Source organism: Macrotis lagotis, chromosome 8, assembly GCF_037893015.1.
Source record: "Macrotis lagotis isolate mMagLag1 chromosome 8, bilby.v1.9.chrom.fasta, whole genome shotgun sequence".
NCBI classification, from domain to species: domain Eukaryota; kingdom Metazoa; phylum Chordata; class Mammalia; order Peramelemorphia; family Peramelidae; genus Macrotis; species Macrotis lagotis.
In genome coordinates, this window is record NC_133665.1 from 26,455,748 (window position 1) to 26,476,738 (window position 20,991).

Below are 20,991 nucleotides of genomic sequence, written 5' to 3' on the forward strand. Positions count from 1 at the left end.
TAACTACCCGGTGCAAAGATTAGGCTGTTAATTTACTTTGGCTTAGACGAAAATCTCAAGACTCCAAAATATATAGAAACGGTAGACCTTAGAATTTATAGCTTGAAAGTATTTAGGTATTTTCTAAGCCAACCACCTTATTTGACCAGTGAGGAAACTTGAGACCCAGGTCCCTTAGGATTTTATTCGAGATCATCAGATCATAAGTAGCAAAAGTGAGTTTTGGAAAGCCCCACTTTCAGTACAAATTTTTCCATTTCTTTCTTCCCCGGAACACTAAATTATGGCTGCTTACTCTGTTAAAGAAGTACAAACTAAAATTTCCCTTATTTTTGCTGGACAGCCTTCCTAGTCCAAGGCATTAGAGCTTATATTAGTGAGACTAAATGTCATCATTGTTGTCCCCAACAAAATTGTTACCGTAAACGACCATCTTGCAATGTTATGCATGCTTTAATTTTCATTAATAATGAATTAATTTGATTAAGCTTGAGTGACCTTTGGGGTATTAGAGGCTATAGAAATATATATATATTAAAAATAATTTTTCTGACTGATAAAGTTTTCTCTCTAAAGCTTGTCAGAAATTCCAATCTTGGGGGCAGCTAGATTGTGTAGTGGGTAGACCACCAGCCCTGGAGAGGGGAGGACCTGAGTTCAAATCTGCCCCCAGACACTTGATAATTACCTAGCTGTGTGACCTTGGGCAAGTTACTTAAAAGAAAAAAGAAATTCCAAACCTGGTTTAGAAATTTTCATTGTTTTTGATTTTAGATTCTGAAGCATTATTGTTGTTTAGTTGTTTCAATTCTGTCCTACTCTTTTTGACTTGGGGTTTTCTTAACAAAGATACTGGAGTGGTTTTGCCATTTTCTTGTCTGGTACATGAGATAGATGAGGAAACTGAGGCAAAAGAGTTAAGTGACTTGCCCAGGTCATATAGCAAATAAATGATTTAATCTGAATTTGAACATAGGTTTTCTGAGTTTCATCCATTGTATTTAATCATAAGAAAACCTAGGTTTTTACCTCTACCATTTCTTTGTTGTGGTTGACTTATTTCTGCAACTGTTATCTATCACATGAACTTACAAAGAAGAGTTTTCCTCTAGCAATTATTTGTTTAGTCATTCCCAAATGATAATATCTACTTTCTTTCACATTCTTTGCTATCACAAAGAGTGTTACTATAAATATTTTGATGTATATGGGGACTTTATTATTGTCAATGATTTCCTATGAACCTAGCAGTGAAATGTCTGCATCAAAGGATTTGGGGTTTATCACTTTATCTTCCTAATTCCAAATTGCTTTAGAAAATGGTGGTAGTGGGGCTGCTAGGTGGCACAGTGGATAGAGCACCAGCCCTGGAGTCAGGAGTACCTGAGTTCAAATCCAGCCTCAGACACTTAATAATTACCTAGCTGTGTGGCCTTGGACAAGCCACTTAACCCCATTTGCCTTCCAAAAAACCTAAAAAAAAAATGGTGGTAGTGATTCATAGCACCAACGTACTAATTTGTTTATCTTCTTGTAACCCACTGAAACATTGAATTCCCAATTTTTGTCATTTTTTACCATTTTGCAGAGAGGGGTGAAAATTCATGGTTGTATTGATTTTGTTTCTCTTATTATTTGGTAATTATATGAGAGGTAATATATGACAAATCTTTTGAGAATTACTCATATGTTTTGTTATTTTTCTATTGGGGAATGGCTTTTTGTTATTGTAAAACATATTTACATTCAATTTTTATTGCAGAATTTTCTTGATATTTGACCTTAAGTATATATAGTTAGAAGATGCATGAAGAAGAATTAAAAGTATACTTATTCTCTCTATATATTTTTTCCTTATCAGATTATTGTACCTAAGTGTCTGAGGTGAGATTTGAATTCTGTGAGAAAAGATGTTGAAAGTTGAGGTGTTCTAAAATAATGAAGCAGTTTAATGAGATGCCAGGTCTTCACATAACTGAAGCAAAGAGACTTCGACCTTTTATTTTTTTTGCAAAGAATGATACTTTATGATAGAATGTATAGACATTGCTTATGAAAATTAAGAAAGGACACCTGGAAAGAGAGAGGGACAAGATGGTGGAGTAGAGGTAAGAACTCAACTGAGCTCTCTCAAATCCCCTCTCCCTGCCAAAAAAAACTTTAAAATAATAAGACAGAATCTGGAGTAGCAAAAGAAAAGCTGCAAGGGAATCAATCTTTCAACCCAAGAAAGAAAAAGTTTGTCTTCATGAGGGTGCTGGACAGACTAGGGTCAGGATCAGTCTGCAAAAACCAGTAGATGAATGACCTTAGAGGTGGCTGAGTATCGGGGACACTTTGGTAGCACAGGTACAGGACTTTATTGCATTGCTAGTCATATGCAGGTTACAATCCCAAGGGGAAGAGGAGCATTAGTTTTTGGGGTCACCAAGGAGCAAGAACCCTGGTCACAGCTCTAGGACAGAAAAGAGTGTTTATGGTCACTGTAAAGGGAATAGGATCCCTGGTCTCAAGTGCAAGATAGAAAAGAACACTAGTATTTGTGGCTGCAGGAAAGCAGGGACCCAAGTCACAAGGAATGAGAACAATAATTGCCCTGGAGCAGCAGGACAGAGTTCCACAGTTTCAGTTCCAGGGAGGGACAGAGTACAAATTAAATTTTCCCTCATTTTTTGCTAGGCTTTTTTAGTCTCTTTTCTTTTGCAATATGACTGATGTGTAAGTTATAGTTTGCATAATTACACAGGTATATTCTATATCAAAATGCTTGTCTTCTCAAGGACCAGTAGGAAGGAAAAGAATTTGGAACCTGAAACTTTTAAAATGTATGTTAAAAAGGTTTTAAGTGTAATTGACAAAAAAAATGTAAAAATAACAATAATTCCCTCTGTCAAAATCTCCAACAGAGTAATCCAATGATATTTTGAAAACATCTTGTGGGGTAAAATTTCCTGTTTACTGGGTTAATCTATTCCCCTATTGGAGAGCTCTAATTGTGAGGACAGTTATCTTTAGTCTCTCTTCCTACCACCCACCCAAAGGTGAAGTAATAGAGGGGAGCTGAAATCTTAGTCAACCTCTTCATTAAAATGTCCACTAATCAGGGTTCCCTTGGCATTCACCAGGGGAAGGCCAGATGATGTTACAGTCAGATCAATCAGAAGGAAGACACACCAAGGTGTGAAGGAAGCTGTGGGCAGTACTCCAGATCTTTTGGCACAAATGGAAGCTAGCCAAAGACCTATGTAATACCAGCTGCATTTCCCTGCTAACAAATGAGAAGTCACTAGGAGAACTGTCTTAGTTTCTCAAGTTCTAATAGCAACAGGAGTAAGTTTGCTATCTGCCAGTAGCATATAGGACTGAGGTAATCAAACTTGGAAGAACCAGATTAAAATGTAATTAGAAAATGTTTTACAATTTACATGGAAAATACAATATGAACAAGATAATGTTAATTTGTGGTTTTCTAAGTCAATAAGTGGCTGCTGCAATGATCATTTGACACCATTTCTGTAGAAATAACAGCAGTGTTAGTCTCCAGTGGAGTTCCCTAGGAACTTCATTTTATTTAAAATTTTTTATCACTCAGCTTGTATAAAGGAATAAATTTCTAGGATGACAGAAAGCTAGACTAAAAAAGAAGTTGACTAAGATGTTAGAGGGCATAATAAGGAAAGGGATTGGACCTGTAATGTCCTTAATTTGAGGAACTTCTCAGTAAGTTCCTCAGCAAGTAAGAAGGAACTTCTTCTATGAGAGCAGATGCGGGGAGTACCCACAATTTATAGGTTAAGAAAATTGTCTTAGAGCTGTGGTGCCAAACTCAAATGGAAATACTTAACTATTCAGAAGATACCTCCTAGCACAAATTTACATTTAAAAATCGCACATAAACTTTATCCATTTCTTTGTTATATTAAATAGTTCCCAATTATATTTAGGTCAGAGTCCACCACTGGCCTCTAAATTGTTGCTTGCCTAGGGGATCTACAAGGAAGTGTTTGACATCTCTGATCTAGGACGCTGAGAGAATGAAAGATTTCCCATTATCTGTCAGATGGGATTTGAATCCAGGTCTTCATGAGTTCAAGGTCAGATCTCTTCCTTCCTTGTTCCAGACCACTTCTTTGGCCGATGGGAATAAAAATCCAAAAAGATACAAACACTAGGATGAGAATATTCAAAATGATTTTATGTCATGGATTCCTTGGTGAAGCTCATGGACCTTTTTCTCAGAATCATGTTTTTATTTTTTTATATTATTTATATTTTATATTTATATTTATTTATATCATATCATATCATATGTCATATCATATCATATCATATCATACCATATTATATTATATTATTTTTATATTATTTTATATTATTATTTATTTTAAAAAAGAAAAAAACACCTAATTGTGTTAAAGTACAATTATCACTCAATTTTAAAAATCAGTTTCACAGACACCAGGTTACAAACATGACTGGTTCAACTCATACTGTCCATCGCTACTATTTATTATATAACACCTACTGTTTGCTAAATAATATGGTAATTGCTTTTCAAATAGTTATTCCTTCCTTATTGTGATTTTCCCCATTGTGTTTTTAGTATATCATAGATAGCCATAAAAATTTAAATGGGGGACTTCTGGGCAAGATGGCAGAGAGAAGACAGGCACAGTTCTAAATTCTCCTGAGCTTTCCCCATCTATCATATGAAGCAAACCTTTTAACAGAAATCCGACCCACGAAACTCAGAAAGAAAAGCCAGGAGAAAGAACATCTAGCTCAGGATTTTTCTCCTGCAGCAGCATGGGGCAAATTCAGGCGGGTGAGTCTAGGCTCAGAGAGTGGATCAGCCCCGGATCAGCCAGATTAGTGGCTGAAGTGGAGCCAGGGAGTCTGAGGTCCCAAGAGCCAGACGTGCTGAAAAAGTAGTGTGGCTAGATGGTGGGGAGGTGGGGCGTGGCTTGAGTCCACTGGGGAGCAGAGGCACTGGTGTTGGTGCTGATCCTCTGGTGATTGCCATCAGGGCTGGCAGGAGAGTTCGGGGCAGGAGAGCTGTGGACACCATCCCTGGGCTCCTCTGGTCTGAGGAACTCTGAGTCCATGCTTCCATCCCACCTGAGGTCTCTTCATGGAACAAACAATAGCAGACTACTTCTGCCTCAGGCAGAGGTGTGTGAGCAGAAGAACCAGCCCAAATGACAATAGGGAGAGGAATGACCTCATCCCAGGATAAAACCCGCCATTGATTGAAGGTAAAAGGATTCAATAGCTCCAACCCCTCCCTTCAAGCAAAGGGAGAACTTCTCAATAAAGGTCACAGACAATCCAGAGAAAGCAACCAGCACCTCCTACTGGCCAGCCAGAGAAACTGCACTCAGTGAATAAAGCCTCTAGTGCTCTCAAGCCCCTGTGAACCAGCCCCTCACCTACTCAAGGTCTTAGCAAAATTAAGAAGGGTGAGTAGAAAGGTGGATCCACAGAAAAATTCTTGGAAGGAAAAGACCATAACTCACAGACACCTAGAACCTCTGAGGAGAATACAATCCAGTCTTCAGCACAGAAAGACTTCCTTGAAGAAATAATGAAGGAGTTTAAAAATCAACTGGAAAATTTGGGAGAGACGATTAACACCTTCCAATAAGAAAACCAATACTTAGGAAATGCAATTGGACAAATACAAAATGAGAATAAAATCTCTCAGATCCTCAATTGGACAAATACCAAATGACAATAATTCTCTTGGGTCCTCATTTGGGCAAAATCAAAAAGAAAATAATTCTTTCAAAACCTCAATTGGTCAAATGGAAAGCTTGTTCAAAAGTAGAATTGACCAATTGGAAAAGGAGTTGCAAAAGGTTAATGAAGAAAATTCCTCCCTAAAAAAAAGAATGGAGTCTGCAGAAACTATTGACTCCATGAGACAGCAAGAGCCAGTTAAACAGAATTGAAAAATAGAAAAAATAGAAGAAAATGTAAAATACCTCATCAGTAAAAGCACTGACCTCGAGAATAGGTTGAGGAGGAACAACATGAGAATTATTGGACTTCCTGAAAACATTGAATTGAAAAATAGCCTGGACTTAATATTACAGGATCTAGTGATGGAAAATTGCTCTGATATCATGGAATCAGAGGGTAAAGTAGTTATTGAAAGAGTACATCAATCCCCACCAGAAAAAGATCCTAAAATGAAAACACCAAGGAATGTTGTGGCCAAATTCCAGAACTATCAGATAAAAGAGAAAATCCTGCAAGGAGCCAGAAAGAAACAATTTAAATATTAAGGAGCCACAGTAAGGATCATGCAAGACCTGGCTGCATCAACATTAGGGGATCGAAGGGCCTGGAATGAGATATTTTGAAGAGCAAGGGAGCTTGGAATGCAGCCAAGAATCTACTTTCCTGCAAACCTGAGCCTTCTCTTCCAGAGAAAAAGATGGACATTTAATGAAATGGGAGAATTTCAAAATTTTCTGATGAAAAGGCCAGAGCTAAATAGAAAATTTGGAGGTTCAAGTGACACATGAAAAGTTCAAAAAAAAGAGGGGGGCCATAAAAGAAAAAAAAACTGCTATCCAATAAGTTGAAACTGTCCATATCCCAGCATGGGGAAAAAGATTTTCATAAATCTTGAGAACTGTAATTCTTTCAGAGAGAATATACCTACCCAGAAGTGATGGACATTCATGACCTATCCATGAGACTGCTATCCAATTGGATGTTACTGGCTCTAACCCCACTAAGGTGAAAGACTCTAATAACTCTCAAGAATTATAACTCTATTAGATAGAATTTACTTAGCTAGAATTGACAGATGCTCAGAATTTTCTATGACTCAGCTACAATGATCTAAAAAACACTACCTCCTTAAAAAGGGGGACAGGAAGGAGACAGGAGGAGGGAGGGGATTGAATGGGGTAAACCACATTATGCTAAAGAGGTACAAAATACCTATGCTGATAGAGGGGAAGAAGGGAGCATATGAGATACACCCAAATATTCTCATCAGGCTTAGCTTAAAGTTAACTTACACATGCTTAATTAACCTAAAAAACATCTAACCGTTCAAGTATTAAAAGGGGAAAATGGGAGGGGGGATGAAGAATGGGTGGGGGAATGGGGGAAAAGAGGAAATAACAAAAGGAAGGGAAGGGGAAAAGAGAAAAGGGGAAATGGGAAGGAAAGGGGAGGGGGTGATATAGGAGGGTAAACACACTGAAGGGGGTGGTATTCAGAAACAAAATACAGAAAAAGGGGGGGAGGGAAGGGGTAAAATTAAAAACAGAGGGAAGATAGCATGGAGGGCAATAAAGAATTACTAATCATAACTTTGAATGTGAATTGGATGAACTCTCCCTTAAAACATAAGTGAATAGCAGAGTAGATTAAAAATGGAATCCTACAAAATGCTGCTTACAAGAAACTCATTTGAAGCAGAGAGGCACATGTAAAGGTAAAAAGCTTGGTGAAAAACATATTTTGCTTAAGCTGAAGTAAAAAAAGCAGGGGTAGCAATCCTTATCTCAGACAAAGCAGCAGCAAAAATAGCTAGCCTTAAAAGAGATAAGGAAGGAAACTTTATCTTCCTAAATGGTACCATAGGCAATAAAGTTATTTCAATACTGAAAATATATGCACCCAATGGGATATCATCCAAATTCTTAGAGAAGAAGCTGAAAGAATTACAGGAAGACATAGACAGCAAAAGTCTACTAGTGGAGAATTCAACCTCCCACTCTTAGATCTAGATAAATTGAATCATACTCAGGAAAGAGAGAGAGAGAGAGAGAGAGAGAGAGAGAGACAGAGAGAGAGAGAGAGAGACAGAGACAGAGAGACAGAGACAGAGAGAGAGACAGAGAGAGACAGAGAGAGACAGAGACAGAGACAGAGACAGAGAGGCAGACAGACACAGACAAAGAGACAGATACTTCCTGTTTCACAACAGCATCTTGGACAAGTCACATCCATTAAGTTTAGTGTGTTGTTGTTGTTGTTTTTTTTTTAAGGCAAGGGAGTATTGTGCTTGGTGGTCCCTCATCCAGGCTTCAATAGAGCAAGTTCAATATTTTCTAGAAAGGACTACCAGTCTTCAGTGAAACAGAATGCAATAATCTCCAAGAAAGGTTACCATATTTAAGGACCATATTTAAGAGGATAGGAATGAGTGGCACAAGGGTTGCAGCCCCACATATAGCATGATCATGTATAGAGCACAATATGAGAAACTTCCCTAAAAATGGTAGGAGGGACAAACCCAGTCCCATGGGACACAAACAAACCACAGGAGCCTGGTTCTACTTCCATGTGCCTTGAGGGTTTATCACACATAGGTCTAGCGATATGTATGTTTATATTATGTATGTATGTATGCATGCCTGCATATGTTATGGTCTGCTTTCAACTTCTGCTGTTGGAGAAATTGAACTTTTTTTTTCCTGATTATTTCTTCCCAGAAGCTTCCAGAGTCAAGTTTAAGGATACATCACCAAACTGGAAAATCCTGAGATAGCTCCTGCTGGAGACTCATCTCCCAAACTGATTGTGCTGATCCAGGTGTCACACAGATTGGAGAAGTCCGTTCTGAAGAATAAGGTCAGTGGCAAGCAGAGAAGTCTGGGAGTGAGCAGAAATTACCTTTCACCCAGGCTGCCCAGTTGAACTCAGCCTGCTTAACTGAGGTTTGAAACTGGAAACAGCAATAAATGTTAGTTAGAAAGAGGTCCAGCTCTTTCCATCCCAGTCTTGACTCTGCCAATAACCCACTTGAGGCAAATTGTAGAATCTCTTTTGTCCCTTTGTTCATCATTTACCAAATGAATGGATTGAACTAGACATTTGCTAAGCTTTCTTCCAGTTCTTAATGGTCTGTGATTTTGATGTGGCTGCTGACTCCACCCTGGGTCAGAGTGGTGAGAAGGAAATGGGAAACTGAGGGATAAAAGAGACTAATCAAGTCAGCCCCTAACTGGGAGCCAGGTTGGGGATCTGCCAAGTACTCCCATGTCTCTTATGGAATTTAGTACTGTCTCATCTCTCTGCTCTAAGGTTCACACACTGGTCCCTATATCACCTGAATTCCCCTCTGCCTATTTACACTTCCCCAACTTTCTCCCTAAGTCTTTTTATCTCTTTGTCTATAGCTCAGGAGAAGGTTGAGATTTTTTGGACCCTGGCAATGGGTTTGGACAAATCTGATCCTGATTGTAAGAAATGGTCCAAATTTATCAGGGGGTAAACTAGTCCTACATTCTGCAGATCTAAGGACTGTGCTTTAGGCCAAGATGTGACTGAGGGGTCTTTGTAACTATTTCATACCTGCTCTGTGACTTTTCCTCTCTTTAATTTTTTAAATATTTTATTTTCTACCCAGTTACATGGCCATTTTGTATAGGAAGGCTGAAATAAAGAAAAGAATAAAAAAGGTGAAAAGTATGCTTCAATCAGTATTCTGACTATATCAGAAAACTGGGGAACAAATTTTGCATTCTCTGTTTCTTGAAGGGAAAACCAAAAATGAGGAAGTGAATTTGGATTTTTATGGGTTCTGGGGCTTTTGAAGTGTCTTGGAGAAGTGTGAGACCAGTCTTCTTAGCCCTTCCTACCACCTCTCAGTCCACTGTGGTTGATGCCCCTTTTTCTAGTGCATTCCAATAGATGCAACAGTGTCATAGAGTGCTAGGTCTGGAAACAGGAAAGGTCAAATACAAATATGACCATAAGATATTTACTAGCTGTGTGACCTTGGACAAGTCACCTAACCTCTATCTGCCTCAGTTTTATCAACTGTAAAATGGGGATAATAATATTTTACCACAGGGTTGTTGTGAGCCTGAAATGTGATATGTATAAAGCTCTTCATAAAATGCCTAGAAAATAGTAGGCATTTAAAAAGACCTCCTTTCCTTCCCTCCTCCTCCTCGGCTTCTTTCCCAACTCCTTCCTCTCCTTCCTACCCTACTTCCTTCCTCCTTTGCTCCCTCCCTTCCTTCCTTCTTTCCTTCCTTCACATATATATCCCTCCCTGATACTCTGTGAAGCTTCCAATATAACAAAGATTATAGAAAAAAGGAGAGAAAAAGTTCAGCAAGGAGCAGGAATTATATTTGATACCTTATACAATATTCTACATTTGTCAACCTTCATACCTTCAATGAAAGGAGGGAGGTTTCTTTCCTTAGCTTTTCCCCTACCCATGAACCTGCTGCTTCCATCTAGTACCTATTCTCACTTTTCTCCCTGTAATCCTGACATTTTGCCAATATCTTTCACCCAGACAGGATCAGGTCTCAGAGAAAGATGAGGAGGAATAGGATTGGAACCTGTGGATTTTATGGTAGAACTGTGTAGGACTGTGTAGGACAGGACTGTGTAGGAGAAATATACAAGGTATACACAAGAAACAACATGCAGACATCTGGTTAACATACCTGAGAATGAGGTGAGGATTTCTGAATCATAATTTGAGCTATTGGTTCCTAAACTCTTTTCAGTATTTTTTGAGCTCTGTCATAGCCTGAGCCCAATTTCTGTTTTTCTTGGAGTCTTTAGATGTAGGAGCTTGTGCTTCCTCATCTTCAGACTCAGTATTTTGATCCTTCTTGGCCTCATATGCAAAATATTTCTCAGTGGTGTTCCTCTTATTCCTCTGCTTGCTCATTTTCCCAGCCTCATCCTGTTTTGGGGGGTGCTTCCTGAGCTTTTGGGACACTCCCACAAGGATCTTAGTATGTGAGGCTCTTTCCTCCCTCCTGGTCTGTGAATATATATGCCCCCATCTGCCACAGGGCTGAGGTGGAGGGGGCCCCTGCTGTTCTATTGGGGGGCCTAGACTGCAATCAGGATCTGAATGTGGTCAGAAGCCCAGTGACCTATTCCATGGGCAGAGGACAGAGCTCTGCAGTCTCTCTCTTCACTCCCCTCCCTAGGTTCAGTGAGCTCATGCCCTGGGGGCTCCTGTTTACTGGCTTCACCTGGTTCTGTTCCTGGAACTTGGCAGCACTGGCCACTCTGCTCTCTGTGTGCCCTGAGGGCTGGGTTCATGTGCTCTCTCTGGCAGAGGTCACCCAGCTGGTCCCCCAATTTGTGCCCAGTGCTCCCCAGGGCGTAGCTCATGAAACTCCCCCACTGCTGTGAACTGTGGCTCCCAGCTCCCTGGGGCTAACTCCAGGAGGCTGAATTTCTTTCACTCTGGTAGTCCACCCCTCTGGCAGGCCACCCCTCCAATCCTGGGGAGCAGAGCCTTTCTGCTCCTCACCATGTTACCTTGAGTAGGTGAACTGCCTCACTTGGTCCCTCTGTGGGTTCTGTCTCTCAAAAATTTAGTTAGAGTCGTTAGCTTATCAGTTTTATGAGAAAGCGCCTAAGACAGGATCCATTCTTGTCGCATCTTCTGAAATTTACCAAGAATATCATTTTTAAATGATTTTGATCATCCCATCAATATCTGGATTAATAGAAGGCCACTGTATTCTCATAAGCATTTCTGCATTCAATCTGTTGGAATATGTTGTTTTGGTTACAATAGATGAAGAAAATCCGAATTTGCACAGATATGTGTTTGGAAAACAGAAGAGTGTTTTAACTGGCAATTAACATCTTAGTTTTAATATAAAAAGAGTTTTGATCTATTGGACTCCCTGAGAGATTTGTGGGAGACTCAGGAGTCCGAAGAATTAGTGCTCATACCAAAAAACACTAGTCTTTAAAAGTGAAGGTAGCTAAGTGGTCTGTTCTTGACCCTATTCAATTCAACGTTTTTATCATCAATATGGATAAAAGAATACTTAATTTATTATCAAATTGCTTATGACATGAGACTACAAGGAATAGCAAACAGTCAGGATCTAAAACAATCTTACCAAGACAACTGTAATAAGAGGAAATTTGATATTGACAAATGGAAAAGTCTTCAATTAATGCCACACAATTCTATTTCAGAGGGACAGTATGAAGGAAGTATGGCTAGGCTACAGGTTGTGTGAGAAACCTGTGGTTCTCTGAGATCAAAGACTCTATATAAGCCAACATCAAAGAAAATTAACTGCCTTGGATTACATAACCTATAGATTGTGAAGGATGAGGGCCTCTGGTGTGAAGACATCACAGTGTTCAATACCAGGTGTTATTCTTAAGGAAAAATTAAGTAGTATTCAGTGTATTCAGATTAGGGTTATCAGGATGGTGAGAAATCTGGAGACCATGGGGATCAGATCTGGGAATGTTTAGTCCAGAGAAGACTCAGGGATGATAGGGGCACTATCTTCAAATAATTAAATCATTTGAGTGATTAGGCTTGTAGACCCTAAGAAACTAGTAGAAGAATCAAACTTAAGAGCCGTGACACAAAGTTTTCATGTAAAAGGATATTTAAAGCTATTCAAATGTAGGCTACCTTTGGGATGTTACAGATATTCCTTCAATGAATAGTTAAAAGTGGAGCTTGGTCTGCTAGTTATTGCTGATGCTATAGAGGAAATTGCTTTTGAGATATGGATTGAGGTTCCTTCCAAGTCTCATATTCCCTGAGAAACTTATTTAAGATCACATAGCTAGTCAGAGAGATACATAATAGAACAATAACTCTTTTTTAAAAAAAATTCAATCTTATTTTATTTTCAGTTTCAAATTCTCTTTCTCCCACCTCTCCTTCCACATCCATTGAGGAAGTAAATAATCAAAACCTGTTACAGTCAAGAAAAACAAATTTCTTCTTTAGGTTCATATAAGAAAGCTTCACCCATACTCTGGAGTTCACCACTTTCCCTGGAGGTGGGTAGCATGTTTCATCAAGAGTCCTCTGAAACTATAAATAGTTCCATTATTTTTGATCAGTTCTCAAGTCTTTCAAAGTTGTTTGTCTTTACAGGGTTGATATTTTAAAAATTGTTCTCCTGGTTCTGATTCCTTCCTTTTATATCAATTCATACAAATCTTCCTAAGTTTTTTTTAAACCACCCCCATTTTTTTAACAGCATAATATACTTGCATCACATAGACATACTGTAATAATAGCGATTTCTGGTTATTCCTAAATTGATGGGTACTTCCTAAATTTCCAATTCCTTGAGACCACCAAAAAGCTGCTATAAATATCTTTGTACATACATGTCCTTTTCTAATTTCACTGATTTCTTTGATGTAGAATGCTACTAATGATATTGCTAGATCAGAGAGTACTCAAAATTAATTTTGCATAGGATTTCAAATTGCTTTACAGAATGACTGAATAAATTCATTAATCTGTGAGTTTCCCCATAATCCCTCTAAGCATTTATCATTTTGCTTTTTCTCAACTTTCAGTCTGATGGGTGTGAGGTGGCACCTCAGAGTTATTTTAATTTTCATTTCACTAGTTATAAGTGATTTAAAACAGGTTTATATATGACCATCAAGAGTGTGGATTCCTTCCTCTGAAAACTCCCTCTTTCATTCCTTTTACCATATAATTTTTGTAAAATGTTTCCTATTGTAAATTTTATCCAGTTTCCTATATATATTAGAAATGAGACCCATATCAGAATATTTGCTGCACAATTTTTCACTTGCCCATTTCTCTTCTCTTTTAGTTGCATTGCCAAAGCTTTATATTTTATGTAACCAAAAGTGTCCTTTTAAATTTCCTATGAACCTCTCTATCACTTATTTGGTAATAAACCCTTACCCTATCCATTGTTCTATTAATTAATTTCTCATATATTCCTCTACTTTGTTCATAATTTTGCTCTTTATGTTTAAACCAAGTGCTCATTTGGCGCTTGCCTTGGTATAATATTTGAAATGTTGCTCCATATCTATTTCTAAAAAATTGCTGTCCAGTTTTCCAAAAATTTTTTTTCAAATAATTTTTACTCCCGTATTTGGAATTATGCTGTTGTGCTTGTTTGCTAATGGAGTAGTCTTCCTGGCTACTTCTTGGCAATATTCTTCATATTCCATCACCCATTTTCTCTACCTGTGAATTCATCAAGGTCTGGGGAGGAGGCTAATTGATAGTAGCTCTCACAAGATAGTCTTTCTGTAGGATAAATATGCCCCAAAGCCTCTCTGGTTGAAGACGACCAGGCTTCTTGTTTCTATCCTATAAACATTCCTGGAAGAGATAACAAAATATTGGTTGCAGAGTCAGAAGACCTGAGTTGGAGTTTCTGTTTTTTCTGGCTATTTGTGTGACCTGGGACAGGTTGCCTAACTTCACTGGATCTTAGTTTGCTCATCTATAAAATGAAGACTTTGGATTAGTTGACCTCTTAGTATCCTTCAGCTCCAGTTCTCCAATTTATGACCTGAAGATTCATTCCAGTACTTTCATCTTATGACCCCTACTGGAAGTTCATGGTGTTGAATACTTGGAAAGTACTGAAAAGAATGACTGTGTGTAGGAGAGGTAGCATAGTACAATGGATAGAGAGATGACTTCAAAGTTCAGAAACCCCAGTTTGAGGTCTGATGTTTCTGTAACATCTTAGCAGTGAGTCAGTGTTCTTGGTCACTCTAAAGATATGAGTTGAAAAGAAGAAAAACTCACCCAAGAGGTCCCTGGACTAATGAAAACCAAGACAGTAATATTTTCATGCATCATCTCATTTAAGATTCAAGCAAATACTGAAAGTATCATTTGCCCCTTCCCCCTCCTTTTTCTTTTTGCCATTGAAAAAACTGAGTTTCAGTGAGGTTAACTGATTTGTTGATGGCCATTCAACTAGAAATTGCTGCAAGTAGAATTTTTTTTAGTTTTTTTTTTTGCAAGGCAAACAGGGTTAAGAGGCTTGCCCAAGGCCACACAGCTAGGTAATTATTAAGTGTCTGAGACCAAATTTGAACCCAAGTACTCCTGACTCCAGGGCCGGTGCTTTATCTACTACACCACCTAGCCACCCCTGCAAGTAGAATTTGAATCCAACTCTCAAAGTCAAGAGACTTCAGATTCAAATATTTTTTTTCAATGAACAAACAAGCATTTTTCTCCCTTCTCCCCTCACATTTTAGTGTTTTCTTCCAGTTTACCAGGCTAATTCTCTTAAAAACATTAAACGTTGGCCTGATGGTATTTTAAGTGGTTTGAGTGTGTGTTTGAGATAAAGAATGAATTGGGGGTGGGGCGGTGAATAACTCTACATTGCTAGACCAACTCCAATACCTTTGAAGGCATATTTCCCTCTTAGATGCCCTATTAAGAAAACTGAGGTAAACAAAGTTCAAGGGATTGCTCCAGTAACACCCAGCTATGCAATATTCAAGTCTGGATTTAAATTCAGGTCTTCCAGATTCCAAGCCCAGAACTCTGAGCACCATGAAGCCACCTAGCTGCCTTGAGCCTCAAGTTTTAAGTTGTTCTTTCAATAGAATTCTCTCCACCAAGGAGACTTTCTCTAGCTCAACAGGACTAAACTGTCCAGTGATGGTTTAATTGAGTGAAGATGAATGTAAAACTGTCCTCCTACATTTGTCCTTGTTAAAACTGAATCTGATTTTAGCCCAGATTTCTAAACTGTTGAAGTCATTTAAAATGTGTCCTACTATTAGTTTTTCTTCCTAGCTTTATGTCATTGGTAAAACATTATCTTCTTTGTCTTTCATTCAGTTCAAGGAAAGGAAAGAGATCTTTAAACTGACTACAGTCAAAGCCCTGTGGCACTACATTAGAATTATCATGTTGGCAAAGAGAGACACTAAACACTCTGGAAGGAGCAGGGGAGGATTACCAAACTTTGAATCCACAAAAATGTATTTCCATCTTAACCATATGTATTTATTCTGCATATGCTCAGATATCATTAAGTGAAACTGCTTGAACCACTAATACTCTCCCTTTCTAGTACCTTCATTTCTTTTCCCATAGCTGTGGGTAGAACAGCACCGACTCTTTCTGGCATACTGGTCAAGGATTTTGTGTGAAGTTCTAATGAGACTGTTATGCCAGACAGTTCTCCCTCCTTTTTTCCCCCCATATCCCAAATAACTGAGTAGCGTGGTGGGGAGTGGGGGGGGCGTGATGAAGGGACAGAAGATTCTGTTCTTCCATAAGAGGATGAGAATATATTTTGGAAAGAAGTTGGGGCCCTTTTAATGGAAAGTAAAGACCTTGTCAGTAGGTATGCATATATAAGAATGAATTTGCTTGTTCTTGTGGAACTGGTGTTTTTCTTGAGAAAAGAATGTTTTCCTTGGAAGGTGGGAGGGAACCAGGGTCATTTTCCTGCAAATGCACATATCTGAACAGCAAATGGAGCACTAGTATGGATACAAGTTCAAGAAGTGTTGATGGTCCTTGTGGCAATCAGGACTGTGAATGTGATGTGTTGGAGGGCCCTCAGTGCTGGCCAGAAGATTCTCACTTGTAAAGGAGTAGTAGTGTTCTTTGAATTCCATGTTATTCTTGACTTAACATTTGCTTGTTTGTGACCTATTATCTGAGAGCAGAATTGGCTAGGTTGGTGTCAGTCCAGCCCAAGGGAAAGTGTGGGATGAATTGGGACTGTTTTTTCCCTGAGGCTGAACCAGTGAAGGAGGTATTTTGTTTTTTCCCTAAAGCTGTTTTCTGAAGGATTACACCCTCCAAAGCCACTACTTCCACATAAGAGAAACCCAAGAACCCAGCAACAATGCAGGATGCCACTGATGATGGGGACCTAACTATCAAGTTGAGGAAGAAGACTAAGGTTACATTAAAATAAATGTTTCTGAATACTGAGTCACTTCAGCTGATCAGACACCCATAAACTAGGCAAGCCCTCAAAGATTTACCTAGCAATCTTTCTTTTCTTAGCCCTAAGAGGTGGTGCCTCCCCAAGAGAGAAAAAGAATCAGAGAAAGAACCCAGGTCAAAACCTTCTCTACATTACTATACTAGGATGCAAGCAGGACCTTTCATTCCAGAGGTGATTTCCAAGAGGTTTACAGCAGAATGAAGCCTGAAGATCCCCCCTAATGCGTCACCAATTGGAGTCAGACTAGCTTGGGCCATCCTTCTTGTGCTCTGAGTTCCTCGCTACAGAACTGCAAAAAACAGAGTTGAAGAGAACTCCTGAAGAGTCCCCAAATCCCAGTGGCATGGACCTGCCTTCTGCTTCTATCCCAGTCCTGAACAACTTCTATCACACACAGAGAAAAAAAATGTTGACAGAATAAACATAGAATCATTCCAGATGTCATATCTGGTTCAAGGGCCATTAAGAGCCAATTGTCCACAGGAGATCTTCCAACTCAGAGAATATTGACAGCTGCATCTTCCAATATGGAGCCAGAAGGCCTGACTTTCCAGGATACAAATGCAACAGCACAGAAGGAACTAGGCATGGACCAAAAGACTCTCACACCACTGGGTAAAACTATTCGGAGGTCACATAAGACTCTGACCCTCCCACAGAGGTTGATTGAGAAACTGGAAAAGATTGTGAGACATAAGTACTTGACCTTCTTATCAGGATTACCTGTTCCTTATTATTTGACTCTCTGTAGAGAAATGTGCCCTTTAGTTCCCAAATCGATATGCCTGGCAAGGGGAAAGGGCTGAAAAAGGAATAAATTGGCCCCAAGAGCTTCAGGATTTGGATGGAAGGACAAATTATTCTTCCAAAAGAAGTGGTGAGTGATTACAATGTGAATTCTGGGAAAACTAAAAATTAATTATTAGTTTCCTCACAGGTAAGAGTCTCAAAGGCAGAACCAGAAAGAAGAGGTGATAAGGAAAGATCAGAGAGAATAAATAAGCAGTTTGAGTTTGACTACCCCACAGTGTCTCCATTGACCAAGCAAGTCTGTCATCTTGACCAGGATGGATTCCCACCTAAGAAAGAAGGTGTTAGAAAGAGATCATGGACTTCCCAAGAATGTTTTAGATTCAAGGGAACTCTCTGACCTTCTGCAATCTCCTTTGTAGGACAAGTTCTTACAGTAGTAAGTATAGAAAAACCCAAAGACCTGCAGGAAACTCTCAGCAGTCCTGGGAATAAAGAGCTCCCAGAAATGAGTTCATCACCAGCAGCTCTAGATGCTGAGGTTCCAGGTTGACATACTTTAAGTTCTGCAATGAACTGGAGCTCAATTTGATGAGGATATCTCAAAATCGCACTGAAGGTGGCAGCTAGGTGGTGCAGTGGATAGAGCACCAGCCCTGGAGTCAGGAGTACCTGAGTTCAAATCAAGCCTCAGACACTTAATAATGATGTAGCTGTGTGGCCTTCGGCAAGCCACTTAACCCCATTTGCATTGGAAAAACCTAATAAAAAATACTATTGAATGTTGCCACACAGTAATTCCTCTGACATACTCCCCAGTCCCAGGCCTGCAGGCTTCTAAGGTTACCCAGATAAAACCCAAAGAAAGCCCATTGGGGACATGGCTGATTCCCAAGTGCTCTGTGTTCACATGGAGGTAGAACAGAGAAGCCCAGGCCAGAGGCAATACTGGTATATTTAGGCACAGATTCACTGGGATTGCCAGGCCAGGGCCATTGGCTCCATCCCAAACCAGAAGGAAGGTTCCAAAGGAGAAGATCAGGTTGGGGGGAATGCAAGATGGAGGAATTCTTCTCTTCAAAGGAGCCAGGCCCTTCAGCCTGGAAGTACAACAAAGTCTCCTATGAGCATGACTCATAGAAATTCACATCCAGGGAACAGGGACCATTATCAGACTCTTTCCCTCCAGAAACTTTCCCAGTCTTTTCCCAAAGCTGAGGAATTGGGGGTAACTTTCAGAGTGCCCCAGAGGAGAAAGGCTGAGAGGGATGACTATGAAGGCAGCTAAAGGAAGTTGAAGGACTGGATTCCTCCAACAAAGGATGCTAAACATTCTCAATCCAGAGGCCTTAAAAATTCTACCAAAATGACCCAGAAAGCAACAAGTATACAGGTCTCAGACAAAAAGTAAGTTCTTCCTACACTCAACCATCTTCAGCAAACAGCTTTAAGGAAAAGATGAAACACTTGTTTAATTGGCTCAGCCCCTGGAAAAAACAGTCACAACCATCCCACATTTTCCCTCATGCTGGAGTGACACCAACCAAGCCCATCCTGATCTCAGCTAAAGGTTCCAAAAGCAAGAAAGAGAAAAACCAAGAACAAGAATCAATTTAAAGAGCACTTAGCCCTTCACAATTAAGAATCTTAGGGACAGCACTCCGGATCCTGCAGCACATCAGGTTCACCATGCTGATTGGCACAGAGACTAGCAACGCTTCTGGAAATTGAACTGTACCAGCACTCCAGTTAGTGTTCAGATGTGTCCATTCCTGAGGAAAATGACCCTTGTTCCCTCCTGCCTTCCAAGGAAAATCTTTGGTTTTTCTCAGAAAAAAACACCAATTCCACAAGAAAAGGCAAGTATATTCTCATATATGCATACCCTCCGACAAGGTCTTTGCTTTCCATTAAAGGGGGTCCAACTTCCTTCCAAAATAAATTTTATTCCTCTCATGTGAGAACAGACTCTCCTGTTGCTTTATCCCCCCCCTGCCCCCACCCTACTTAGTTATTTGGGGATATGTAGGGGAAAAGGGAACAGAACTATCTGTCATTTTAACAATCTCATTAGGACTTCATGCAAAATCCCTGATCAGAATTCCAGAGAAATGACTTCATCACCAGCAGCTCTAGATTCTATGGTACCAAGTTGAGCAAATTTTAAGGAAGTGAAGTGTAATTTAGGATATCAGAAAACCTCCCTGGAGGCTGATTTCTAAGCAAAATAAAAAATAATAAATAAATAATGTCCTGTATTTCCCAGTAGCCAAACCGGGATTCCTGTGGAAATCTGCATTCGGAAGATTCTCTGTAAGGACCTTGCCTGCACCATCTGTAATTCAGTGGCATTGGAATCAAGCATATTCTTTATGGTGGGAAGGACTTGTATCCCCCCCAAATGTTGAGAACTGGGTCTTCTTGCACAGAAGGGATGATATGTCTTCATCACTGGACGAAAGTTTGGCTCTAAGCTCGTCTGAGGAAAACCTATTGTTCCCCACACCCATTCTAAACTCCTTTAACTGTGATGGGATCCCAGTCTCCCCATATGGACACTAGACTTTGGGATGATTGGACTGAACCAGTCCAGTGAGAGAAGAAGCTCGATATAGCCAATCCCTTGATTACGCCCTCCAAAACCTCTACTTCCAGACCAGAGAAACCCAAGAACCCAACAACAACCCAGGATACCATTGATGTCAGGGACTTATCTAGTTCAGTAACCAGACTATGGTTACAACAAAAGAAATGTTCCTCAGTACTGAGTTTCTTCTGTTGACCAGACATCCTTCAACTAGGCAATCCCTCACAGATTTGTCTAGCAATCTTTCTTTCCTTAGCCCTAAGAGCACCTCAACTAAGGTGCAGCAGAATGAGAATCTCCACCTCAAAAGGACTCAAGCACAGACTCCTAAGATGACTCCTGCTCTTGGTATGAAGCCTGAAACCTAAGCTAAAGCCAAAGAGATTGCACAAATAAAAATAGAAACAAAATGTCAACAGATAAAATAAGGAATCTTTGCAGGCATCATCCCTGGTTCAAGGGCCTTTAAGAACCAACTGTCAGGTAAAGACCTTCCTACCCAGAGAACATTGGCAGATGCTCATTCCAATATGGAGCCAGAAGGCCTGGCTTTCCAGGACACAAATGCTACAGTGCAGAAGGAGCTGGGCATGGACCAACAGACACTAACATCACTGGGTAAAATTATTCGAGAGTGAAATAAGACTTTGACCCTTCCACAGTGCTTGACTGAGAAACAGGAAATGATTGTGAGACAGAAGTACTTGGGCGACTTATCAGAATTGCCTGCTTCTTATTATTTGTCTCTCTGTAGGGAAATGTCCCCTTTAGCTATTTCCCAAATCAATATGCCTGGTAAGGGGAGAGAGGCAATAAAGGATATTAGAAAACCATACTCAAAGCTGACATCTCCTGACATCCTGCTAGATCCCAGACCTTCAGGTATGAAAAAGAAAGAAATCCCAGTGGGGACATGGCTAACCCACATGAGCTCTTTGTTCA